The 12,805-nt window shown below is 36.5% G+C and overlaps 1 protein-coding gene across 4 annotated transcripts in view; it reads right to left on the bottom strand.

The window, feature by feature from the left end:
• Positions 1–12,805, bottom strand: part of ESCO1 (establishment of sister chromatid cohesion N-acetyltransferase 1) — a 40,481-nt gene that overhangs the window by 16,162 nt on the left and 11,514 nt on the right. The gene's annotated exons all lie outside the window — the stretch shown is intronic.

Raw genomic sequence — 12,805 nt, 5'->3', positions numbered from 1 at the left:
GAGAATTGAAAGTTCCAACCCTCTGTAGTCGGCTCCACTGGCAAACAACTCCCGTCCTTGGGTGAGTTCCAAAGGTCATCTCATTAATATGGGTAAAATGCTTAGAGGAGTCCCTGGTACACAGAAAGACCTTAACTAATGTCATTTCTTTTCCCTCTTAAATGTAAAATAAATTAATTTGTATCGATTCATTTACCCCCAAAAAATTCCTCTGGGAATTAAAAAACATGAAGATATCTTATATGTTGATTTGTGTTCCGTCAACCAGGCATGAATGATATAATCAGTCTATTAAAGCAAAATAAAGCACAATGTTATCTGAAGTTAACCTTCAAATCCGTTAGCTATATTTACTACTACTGGAGTTATTTCAAGATTCATGGCTTCCCATTTTAAATGACTTAACCACTAAAAGCCAGCCAACCTGTTTAAGTTAATTTTTCATAGTTTTAAAGAAGGTATTCAGAAAAACGAAAGTCCCATGACACAGTGGGGTTTTTTAATTCATTAAGTGAGTCAGAAATCAAAGAATATACACAAGAATTTGTTTTATTTTAGAAAAATCTGACTCAATTCTAAAGATGTTTTATAGACTTTTCATTTTGTAGGTATGCTATGATAGCAGGATCTCCTCCAGTGTACTTTTCTCATTCTCTGCAATATTTGAACTGAACAGAAGCTAGAACCCCTAAAAGCTTCTACTCCTCCAGTAAAACTATTTGTTTTGATAAATCCTGTATCCTACGACCAATTTTCTTTGATCCAGGGATTAAGCTACAGGGATCTGGAGTTTTGGGATGACTAGACTGCTGAGGCCTACAATGAGACTTACTATAAATATAGACCATAAGCTCCAAAACGACTAAGACTTCGTTTGACACACACTATAGCCCAAGTCATAGCACTGAAAATTAAGTAACCAATAAATATTTTTGAAATGCTGGAGTGTGCTTGAAGGACTAAAGCCTCTATTCATAAAACCAAGAACTTAACCTCTCTGTCTTAGTTTTGTAACCCATAAAAGAGGAATGAAAACTACTTCACTAAGTTACAGTGAATTAAATAATACTTACTGAACAATTACAAAACTTAGTTATAGCTGACAGAATTTGGAAGGTAAAGAGGGGGAGAATGTAGTCACCAAGGAGTCAAATATCATTTATAAATATTAAAATTAAAGGCAATCAACAAAACTAAACATCAAAATATAGCTAGTAAAAACTGGGAAAAGAAGATTTTACTAAAACACATTTATATACAACTTGAGATATATATATATATATACATATAAGCTATACATACAATGTTGGAAACACTGAAAAAGACAAAAGTGCTTAACCAGTGGAGAATGAGACTGGAAATAGGGTAGGGAAAAAGGAGGCTTTTTTTTTTCATTTTATACCTTACAATTCTGGAAATTTCCATTTCCAGGTACACATACTGCTTTTATAAATTTTCTTTTAAAAGATGAGTTGAAGAATAAAAACTTTGAAGGCCACCCTTTAATTCACCTAAATTAAAATCTTTTTAAGGAAAAAAATGTGAAAGGAAAATTTTCTCCACAATGGAGGTTTGAAGAACAAATGTTCTTAAAAGCACATGTTAAAAAGAGAAGTATTTAAATGCTCTTTCTTGCAAGTAATACAATAATGGTATATAAGAAAATTTTTTCATTAATGCCTTTTCATAACTAAGGACCATCTGATTCTGAAATACAATTTTTAAAATTACTTTGGAAGGAACTCAATGATTTACAGAGCAACATCTGTTTTCAACAGTTATTTTCCATTTCTCTAACATCCCTGTCATGTGTATATATGTTTTTTTAAATTATAGTTTTCACCACTTCCTGAGAAAAATCTAAGTTCTAAGAAATAGGTTTTTATGAGAGGTGCTTAATATGTTCTGAACAGCAAAACATTTTCATGGGTAAAATGGTAGAATCTTAAAACTACTTGGAGTTCTAATAGCTTCTGATTAAGAAAAACAAAAATCTAAAAGAAGTGATGAAGTCTGGTTTTTATTAAAGTCACCCAATTTATAATTCAGGAAAAAAGTTTAGAGCTCAGCTAATTAGATATTTTAATACATGGCAGTAACTTTCTTAAATGATGTCCACCTAATCAACTTGCTGGACTACCCAATGCTTAGTTTTCCCTGGGTAACAGAAGCTGATGCCTGGGGCACACTGACTGTCAACCAGTAAACAACTACTTTGGAATTCCAAAACTAAGCGATGTGATTACCAAGAGTCATTTGTTTGTTCCTAAACTTGTTTATGTCAATTTATTTATTATTTTAACTATAAAATGCAATCAAATAAACTGACAAAATTATAGTGCAGGGACTTCCCTGGTGGCACAGTGGTTAAGAATATGCCTGCCAACGAAGGGGACACGGGTTTGAGCCCTGGTCTGGGAAGATCCCACAAGCCGCAGAGCAACTAAGCCCGTGCGCCACAACTACTGAGCCTGCACTCTAAAGCCCGTGCGCCACAACTACTGAAGCCCACGCGCCTAGAGCCCGTGCTCCGCAACAAGAGAAGCCACCGCAATGAGAAGCCCGTGGACCACAACGAAGAGCAGCCCCCGCTCGCTGCAACTAGAAAAAAATAAAAACCCGCACGCAGCAACGAAGACCCAAGGCAGCCAAAAATAAATGAATAAATAAACTTATTTTTTTATAAAAAAAAAAAAGCACAGGTATTTGGGTCTGCATCTCCTCTTTAAAAAACGAGAGTGCAAAAATAATTGTTTTAATGAAAGTTAGGCAGGACTCTCTGGAAAAAAGCAAATAGGCCAAGTCTCTTCTAAAAATCAGAAATGCAACAAGAACAATTCTATACCCAGATTCTCAGGTTGCTCTGCAATATTTAAGTTCTTCCTCTATTTTTTTAAAAGTACACCATAAAGGATGGCTATGGGTGTGATTTATATGAGGAAAAAAACAAAGCTAAACTAATTAGAGGATCCATACTCAAAGAAACAGCTTCCCCCCATCAATTACATTTAACATACATTGATAGGCTTCAAATTATAATAAAATGTTTAAACTGTGTAATGACCCTATAGAAGACATTGTTCTTTGCCCATCCCAAGCCATTCTCTCCCATTCTTTTTTTGACCATTTTGTTTGGGGCGGTAATACGTGTATTTCCAACAATAAATTCCAAATAGTCCAGTGTTTCTCAACAGGGCTGTTACTGGCACTTTAGGCTAGACATTCTACCTTCTTTGGAACTGTCACACGCACTGCAAAAAGTTTAGTACCCCTAAACCCTGCCCACCAAATGTCAATATTCTCCACATATTTCCAGATGCTACCTAACAGAAGTTATGTAATAAACACCCCATTCCCCTACCTTGAGAACCACTGGCATAATAAATCATATTCTCTTACTTCTTTTTGAGAGATTCTTGCATTCCCAGCTCTCTTGCAGCTAAGGGGAGCTATCAGGCCCACTTCCGGTGAATGAGACATAGGGAACTTTGCAAGAGCTTCTGGAAAAATGCTGTTCTTCACTGATAAAAGGAAAAAACCACTTGAGGAACTCTTTTTGAAAGAATACCCACTCCAACCAACATTCCTGCTTTAAATCTGAACATGGTATCTGGACTACAGGAGTTTACTTTATGGACCATGAAGTTACAGCTATGAAGCTAAAAAGTCAACACACTAAGGAGAGAAGGGCACTGAAGGAGAAATACCCAGTGTTCATGTTGGGTATTTTTAAAAAACATTTTTTTGATTGTTGAACTGCTGAATGGAACAACCCCAAGACTATATACCTCCAGACTTCTTCTTAAGAAAACATATATCCTTATGATTTAAGCTACTATTAGCTGGGTATTCTGATACTAAGGATCTACACTTGAATCAACTTTTTTGATTAACTGACCCAATTTTCCCAATCGTGTCAGTTAAGAAAACTTCTGTAATTACGTCATCAAATCTATTACTATAGGAATAATATTTCTCTTAAGGTATACTTGGGTCAGACCTAACAAAGTCAAATGAAGAATTATGAGATTCTTTTCTCTCCTGTCATTCTCAAATACTAAGGAATCCAAAACATCCCTTTATTAGGATTCATCAATTAAGCACTTTTCAACTTGTAGCAATAATCTCCCAGTATATAAGAAATATTTCATTTGATGTCAGTCTCATCTCAAGGTCATCTGGGCTTAGTGGGCAAATCTACTGACCTCTTCTGTTTCACTCATGATTTTAAAAAATTCTGGCCCATACTCCACTCCACCCCAAGTCCCAAATCCATTACTGAAAAATGTTCTCAAAATGTGTATCTTTGGGAGTTCCACTCCCAGTTAAGATAAAGAAGGTCATAAAAAGATCACTGGTCCTGCTGTAATAAGAAAACACCCAATAAACTAAAAAGCATGTTTTTTTTTAAGGCAATGAAGAGCTGTGGACTGATTTCCAGAGATGAACCCGCCCTACCTAGGTGAGCAGAGACCAGCAGCCATTTTTATCCCTAAGACATTGACCAATCAGTGTCTTAGAGGAGCAGGATTGCCACAGGCAGAGAACAAGAAAAGTCTCCTACTGGGACAGGGAAAAATCAATCAAATTCTTAATGGTCATAAGTGAGCTGACATGGAAGTCTGAAATCTGGAGAAGCGCGAAACACAGAGGTAATTCTCCACCAACTCTCTCCCATGGGACGTCTGCTGAGTGGGGCTAGGAGGTATAGAGAGATCTGTGTACTGTGGAGTTTAGATCCTCAACCTCTGCTGGAGAGAGGCACCTGATCCCAACCTTAAGACATTAAAAATCCAAATGGATAGAATAACTAAAATTTCAACCCAACTCAACTCCTAATGAAATCTAAGAGATCAGCCCCTTAACGTAGTTGCCAGACAGAAAGAAGGGAAAGCTTTGGCTAGGGGGTGGGGGCAGGGAAGGGAATTATCTGATTATCTACTTCAGTTGCTAGTGTTCTTTTATACACAATGTCCAATGTCCAAGAAAAACTTACAAGGCAAGACAGGAAGATTTAATATTGTCAACAGGTCAGTTCTTCCCAACTTGATCTATAGAGTCAGTGCAATCCCAATCAAAATCCCAGCAAGCTATTTTGTGGCTATTGACAAACTGATTCTAAAGTTTATATGGAGAGGCAAAAAAGTCAGAATAGCTAACACAATATTGAAAATGAACAGAGTCAGAGAACTAACACTATTGGACATCAAGACTTACTGTAAAGCTACAATCATCAAGCCAGTGTGACATTGGTGAAAGAAGAAACAAAGAGACAATGAAACAGAATAGAAAGCCCAGAAATAGACCCACATATAGTCAACTGATCTTTGGTAAAAAGAGCAACAGCAATACAATGGAGAAAAGATAGTCTTTTCAACAAATGGTGCTGGAACTACTACTATATGTCCACGTGCAAAAAAAAAAAAGGATTTAGACACAGACCTTACACGCTTCACAAAAATTAACTCAAAATGGACCATAGATGTAAATGTAAAATGCAAAACTATAAAAACTCCTAGGAGATAACAAAGGGAAAAATCCAGATGACCTTAGGTATGGCAATAATTCTTTAGATGCAACACCAAAAGCACAATCCATGAAAGAAAGAACTGATAAGATGGACTTCATTAAACTTAAAATTAAAAACTTCTGCTCTGCAAAAGACACTGTCCAGAGGATGAGAAGACAAACCTCAGACTGGGAGATATCAATATTTACAATGACCTAGCTCATAAAGGGCTGTTATGCAAAATATACAAAGAATTCTTAAAACTCAACAATAAGAAAACAAACAACCTGTTAAAAAATGGGCCAAAGACCTGGACAGATGCCTCACCAAAGAAGATATACAGATGGCAAATAAGCATATGAAAAGATGCTCCCTATTCTGTCACCATGGAAATGCAAATTAAAACAACAGTAAGATACAATACACAACCATTAGAATGGCTAAAACCCAGAACACTGACAACACCAAATGTTGGCAAGAATGTGGAGCAACAGAAAATCTCATTCATTGCTGGTGGGAATGCAAAATGGTACAGCCACTTTGGAAAACAGTTTGGCAGTTCTTACAAAACTAGACATACTCCTACCACACGACCCAGCATTTGCACTCCTTAGTATTTACAAAAACGAGTTGAAAATGTATGTCCACACAAAAACCTGCACATGGACATTTATAGCAGCTTTATTCACAATTGCCGAAATGTGGAAGCAACCAAGATGTTCTTCAGTAGGTGAATAGGTAAATAAATTATGATACATCAGGATAATAAAATATTATTCATCACTAAAAAGAAATGAGCTATCATGAAAAGACACAGAGTAACTTTCAATGCATAATACTAAGTGAAAGAAGTCAATATGAAAAGGCTACATACTGTATGATTCCAATTACATACCATTCTGGAAAAGGCCAAACTTTGGAAACAGTTAAAAAGATCAGTGGTTGCCAGGGGCTGGGGCGGGGGTTAGGCAAGGATGAAGCAGGGGAGAACAGAAAAACTATTCTGTATGACATTACTGGATACATGTCATTATGTATCTTTTAAACCCATGAAATGTACAACACCAAGAGTGAACCCTAATATATACTATGGACTTTGGGTGATAATTTGTCAATGTAGGTTCATCAGATGCAACAAATGTACCACTCTGGTGTGGAATGTTAAGCATATGTATGTGCAGGAGTATACAGGAACTCTCTCTACCGTAGGCTCAACTTCCCTATAAACTTAAACTGCTCTATAAAAATAAAGTCTAGGGCTTCCCTGGTGGCGCAGTGGTTGAGAATCTGCCTGCCAATGCAGGGGACACGGGTTCGAGCCCTGGTCTGGGAAGATCCCACATGCTGCGGAGCAACTAGGCCCGTGAGCCACAACTACTGAGCCTGCGTGTCTGGAGCCTGTGCTCCGCAACAAGAGAGGCCGCGATAATGAGAGGCCCGCGCACCGCGATGAAAAGTGGCCCCCGCTCGCCGCAATTAGAGAAAGCCCTCACACAGAAACAAAGACCCAACACAGCCAAAAATAAATAAATAAATAAATAAATAAATAAATAAATAAATAAATAAATAAATAAAGCTAGTGAAGCAAGCACAGGGAGCTCAATATCTAAAAAAAAATAATAATAATAAAGTCTATAAAAAAAAAGTAAGACCATGGACAGAAATAGGAAATTATGATCCAAGATCAAGAGGGGAAAAGTCAATAGAAACAGACCCAGTGTGACCCAAATGTTTGAATTAGCAGAAAAGAACTTTAAAATTGCTGTTACACGTATGCTAAAGATTTTAAAGGACAAGAGGACAAACTATGTGAAAGAAGAATTTCAGGAGAGAAACTAAAACTCTCAAAGATGTAATTCCTGTGATAGAAGGATTAGAAGCATTATTTTTATATATAAAGAAAAATTTATCTTACAGAAAATTAAAATTAAATACAACTGAAAAAAAACCACTGGTACAAAATAATCTATAATGACCTCTTACATCTTAGCAAAAAAAAAAAAAAAGAGTTAAATTACTTTGACTATTTTTCTAAACAAAGAACAAACGATTTTAGCACCTAAATTCAGTCAGATATATAATTCAATATGCAAACCTAGTTAATAAACCTCTAACTGCCACAATGAATTCAAATTTGGGCTGTTTTACATATTTTGAAGTATGTTACTATTCTAACTTACAATATGTTCCATGTCCCCCAAAGATATTTATACTATTAACTCCCAATGATTTAATATCAACAAATATCAGAGTTGACAAAGCCCAGAGAAATCTTCTGGTTTAATCTCATTTTTAAATGAGAAAACTGAGACTCACCACTCTTGTTCTGTGGCTTCAAATCAAAACCTGTTCTTTAATTCAATGTATTTGTTTTTTTTTTTTTAATTCTTTTTTTTTTTTTTAATTATTGATTTTCTTTTTTCTCTTTTTAAATTTTATTTATTTATTTATGGCTGTGTTGGGTCTTCGTTTCTGTGCTAGGGCTTTCTCCAGTTGTGGCAAGCGGGGGGCCACTCTTCATCGCAGTGCGTGGGCCTCTCACTATCGCGGCCTCTCTCGTTGCGGAGCACAGGCTCCAGACGCGCAGGCTCAGTAATTGTGGCCCACGGGCCCAGCCGCTCCGCGGCATGTGGGATCTTCCGGGACCAGGGCTCGAACCCGTGTCCCCTGCATCGGCAGGCGGATTCCCAACTACTGCGCCACCAGGGAAGCCCTCAATGTATTTGTTGAGCCCCTACTACGCATTGGCAGGTGCTCTTCAGCATGATAAACAGGCTATCAAGGACTCTGCTTCGACACAGCTTCTACTCCAGTGGGGAATACACACAACAAACTTTCAGAGTGTGATAAGTTATACAGACAGAAGAGGGACAAGGGGAGCTATTTTGTACTGGGTGGTCAGGGAGGGTGTCTTTAAGACCAGAATGAAGACAGCCAGTATGTGAAGATCTGAGAGAACACTCCAAGAAAAAGTAATATAAGTACAAATACACCAAGAATGGAATGTGGTTGAAGTGGTTTAAGAACACAAGGAAGATCTGCATGACCAGGAGAACAGCAAGTAAGGGGAAGAGTGTAAGGAGATGAGATTAGAGAAGGGGGAGTATGTGGGGCCTTGATGCCACAGTTAAGTACTCTGAATTTTATTCTATGTGTGATGCGAATTCACTGGAAAATTTTAAAGAAAGGAAGGACATAATCTGATTCAAGTTTTTAAAAGATTGCTATGGACAACATGGAGAAAGACTGCAGGGAAACAAAAATGGAAGTTGGGAGACCAGTTAGGAAAGCATTACACAAGTGGTCCAGGCAAAAAATGATGCCAGCTTGGTTCAGAGCAGGAGCAGTAGACATGACAAAAGTGGGAGTATTTGGAATCTATTTTGAAGGTGAAATTCACTAATGGATTGAGTTAGAAGCACAATAAAAAGAAAACTGAAGGACTGTTCTGAAGTTTTCAGCTTGTGGATATAAGTAAATGGTGGTACCATCTCTGGAATAGAGAAAAGTAGGGGAAAAACAGATTGAAGCTTTTATTTGCCACTAGATATGTTTTCCCTCCCCAGAGTTTGTGAACACTTTCTACTAAGCCTGTGCTCTAGAGCCCACGAGCCACAACTACTGAGCCCACATGCCACAACTACTGAAGCCTGCGCGCCTAGAGCCCATGCTCCGCAACAAGAGAAGCCACCGCAATGAGAAGCCCACACACCGCAACGAAGAGTAGCCCCCGCTCGCCACAACTAGAGAAAGCCCGCGTGCAGCAACGAAGACCCAACGCAGCCAAAAATAAATAAATAAATAAATTTATTTTAAAAAATGTAAAATTTTGTTGCATGTAACATTCATTCTAAAGGTATTCTTTCTCCAATATATGGCCTTCACATCCCAAAGGAAAATTACTTTCTGACTGCTCCCATTCTACATTTATACACCACAATATTTTATGTCTTTAAGATATAATAAGTTAGAAAAACTAAAAATGTGGGTCAGGCAAGAGAGAAAAAAAACTTGGATGCTTGAAATAAGACATTTGGTAATTTTTATGTAACAAATTCCTACCTGTTTCTAAAGAAACTACTTCTTAACTTTCAACTTTCAACCTTTAAGCAGGGAAACTCAATGAAACTCAGACCAAATTCTGAGTCGGCTCTCTGAATTCCTCCTACAAATATACCTGGGCTCCCTATTCCCTAACAATGCTGGAGTACAGTTCTAAGAGCCAAGGCTACTTTGCTTCGGATTCCTTTCTCAATCCCAAGACTTAAAAATCCTTATTCCTGCTCCACACCCAGTTTCCTCTTTGTTCTAATTATCTTCAAAAGGAATATAGAAAAAGTATGCAGAAGTAAATTCACATGTATTCAAGTTTCACATAAAAGAAATTAAAGGTTACTGGATCATGGCTTCCCTGACTCAGCTTTCTGTAGCAGCACTGTCTAATTGAACTCACTGTGACAATACAAATATTCTACATCTACACTAACACGTAGCCTCTAGCAACATGTGACTGAGCACTGGTTACTGTAACTGAAGAACAGCATTTTTCATTTCTGTGGTTTAGTGCTACCATACTGGATAGTGCAGCTGTACATCTAATCAGGGATCGGTCAAATCCTTCTTCAAAGTTTTTCTTGTCATCAAGACATGAAAACAAACCCCTCTTCTGACCACTGCTCTACCAAAGTAATTATCACTTCTAAATTGCAAAGCTAATTTATAATTTAATTTAAATAGTTAATATTGATTTATTGCTTTAATAGTTACTTAAATCTTCTATTGTTAACTTTTCATTTCTTTCAGGCTTTGTTCCTAAATTTGAAGGCAAGGGTATATCAAATACCCTGAGAGTAAGGCCCTCCACAAAGCATTCAGTCAAATGTTAATCAATTCAAAGGAGATAAGGGAAAGACAGAGGTAAGAAAGATTAAGTTAGGAAATTCTCTGCAAAGAACCCACACATTATTCCTCCTCTGCATTACTAAAAGCTCAAAATACAGATGAGTTCTGGATAGGTTCCTTGCCTAGCAACATGGCTCAATGTTCTTGGGGGAGTTTTTCCTGCTTTCTCTTCACACCTTTAGGAAAACAGTATCTTAGTTCATGAAGGGAAACTGAAATGAACCTAGGTCTAAACCAGAATCCAGGCTCCCCCTGAAGCCTTAAGGGGCTCCTTCCTAAATAGTTTCTAGTAAGTCAGATAAAATACATTTCCTCAAATGGTGTCAATGAGGCAGATGGAGTACAATGAAGGAACAGACAAAGAGAGCACCATCACTCTCTCCCCTACCCCAAACCAAGGAGGATAAGGAAAAGAAAAAGAAAATACTCTAGTCAACCAAAAGTAGCCTCTGTGGCATCAATTTCTATTGATACTATGGCTATATAATTTATATGTTATTTTAATCTTTTGAAAAGAAGACTTCAGCCATTTTTACCTGTCATAGATTATTACCATGTCTAAGGGAAACTTTTTACCCTAAGGAAAAACTACTTATTTTCTAAAGAATGTTTGATTAAAATATAAAAAGTATAACTCATTCTAATTTATTCTAAGTGGAAGAAAACTTGATTTCCAATCGCTGAACACTGCCCATTTGAAATAAATAAAAGCCAGAGCACGAAATGACTTCTTTTCTATGTGCTTCTCTCCAAGAATCAGACACAACAGATGAACTGGCATTTAAAAAACTTAGATGTTTCATCAAACACTTATGAGTACTTAACGCAAAAGCACAATATTAGGTGCCCAATAAATGATTCATGTCACAACCCAAAATCCAGGGTTGTGATCACAGCAGAATATCTTTAACATAGGTATGTTTTTATCCTCTCTCCATACACTAGAAAAGAATGCTACAATGTTCTGGAGGAGTTTCTACCTTAAAATCTATGTATACCTACACATCTGAAAACAGCAAAAGATAAGAACATTAACTTTGATGTTAGTGAAGGATGGCCAACTGCTAAACTCGATTCCTTCTCTTGAGCTTATTTCAAAAATAAATAAAATAACCCATAGCTCTGTCCCATCAAGGAGCGCGGGGGTGGGGTCTGGGGCAGGAGTCAGTCTTCCCTAAGTTGCTCTACTGCTTTACAGTTTTGCAAGAGCCAGAATTTGTTGAGAAGGTGATGACTCCACCTTGCTCCATAAACTAATTTCCTTTGGTATTGTGGAAGAGCAGAGTACATTAATTCCTGGTTGATTTCTTTACAGATTGTGTCAGAAATTAAGAACTTCCTTTAAAATAAAGAATTAAGTCTTTTAAACCAAATCTTTTTATAATTTGAGGAAACTGGTTGCAAGAATCAAATAATGTAACTTGAGCCGAACACATTTTAACTTCTACCAGATTCACGTATGTAAAATAAACAAATATTTTTGCCAAAGAAGTATTCTATAATTTAGCTGCCTGATAGAGCTATTTTTCTTTTCAAGTTGTAAGGATATTAATACAGTCAAATTGGAAAAGTACAAATTTCAAGTGACAAATCAATATCTAGCTATAGATATTCTATGTCCACACACCTTATATTTTATTTAGTTAAGCAGTAGGAGGGTGTATGTGTGGAAAAGCAGATGAAATAAGGAATATAAAGGATCATCACAGAAGGGAACCAAAAAAAGAAAACCCCATCTATCTTGGGAAGAAGTAACTGGATAAATAAAACCATGAATATAAATCCTTCAACCAAAGGTAAGGATACAAATTTAACTGAAGCCAATAAAGATCTTTAAATAATCCAACATCTGGTGCCTATATGAAATGAATTGGTGATCTCAGTTCAGATATCCTGGAGGTCTTATTAATGTGAGTGTACAGTACTGAAGGTAACATGTATAAAATAAAAATAAATTCCATTTCAGATATGGGTAAACAGCAATTACATTAAATTACTATTTTCACAAGATACCTGAAATGGTTCAAAATTATTTAAAATTTTGCTACTTCCAAAAACAAGTATTAAATAATACCCATTATGCCTCAAATGCACATACATCAAAAAATACATACTAAAACTTATTTACTTTGTGGGATTTTTTTTAAAGTATACTACAAATTCTGAGGTTTTAACCATCAAGAATTTTTCTCTTTAATTTTATTAAGAAAAGCTCTCATGTTAGCAAAGAGAAGTTAAGGAAATCCCCAGTCTATTTGGTATAATATACAGCACTATCAATCCCTCAAATAAAAAGTGTGTCAAGCTATACTGAATATTAAACAGGCTTAACAATAGTTAATAATTATTAAAACCAAAGGAAATTTTTAAAATACTCAAGTTGAACAGCATTAC

Source organism: Eubalaena glacialis, chromosome 15 (assembly GCF_028564815.1).
Source record: "Eubalaena glacialis isolate mEubGla1 chromosome 15, mEubGla1.1.hap2.+ XY, whole genome shotgun sequence".
Classification (NCBI taxonomy): domain Eukaryota; kingdom Metazoa; phylum Chordata; class Mammalia; order Artiodactyla; family Balaenidae; genus Eubalaena; species Eubalaena glacialis.
This window is presented reverse-complemented; position numbering and strand designations above follow the sequence as displayed.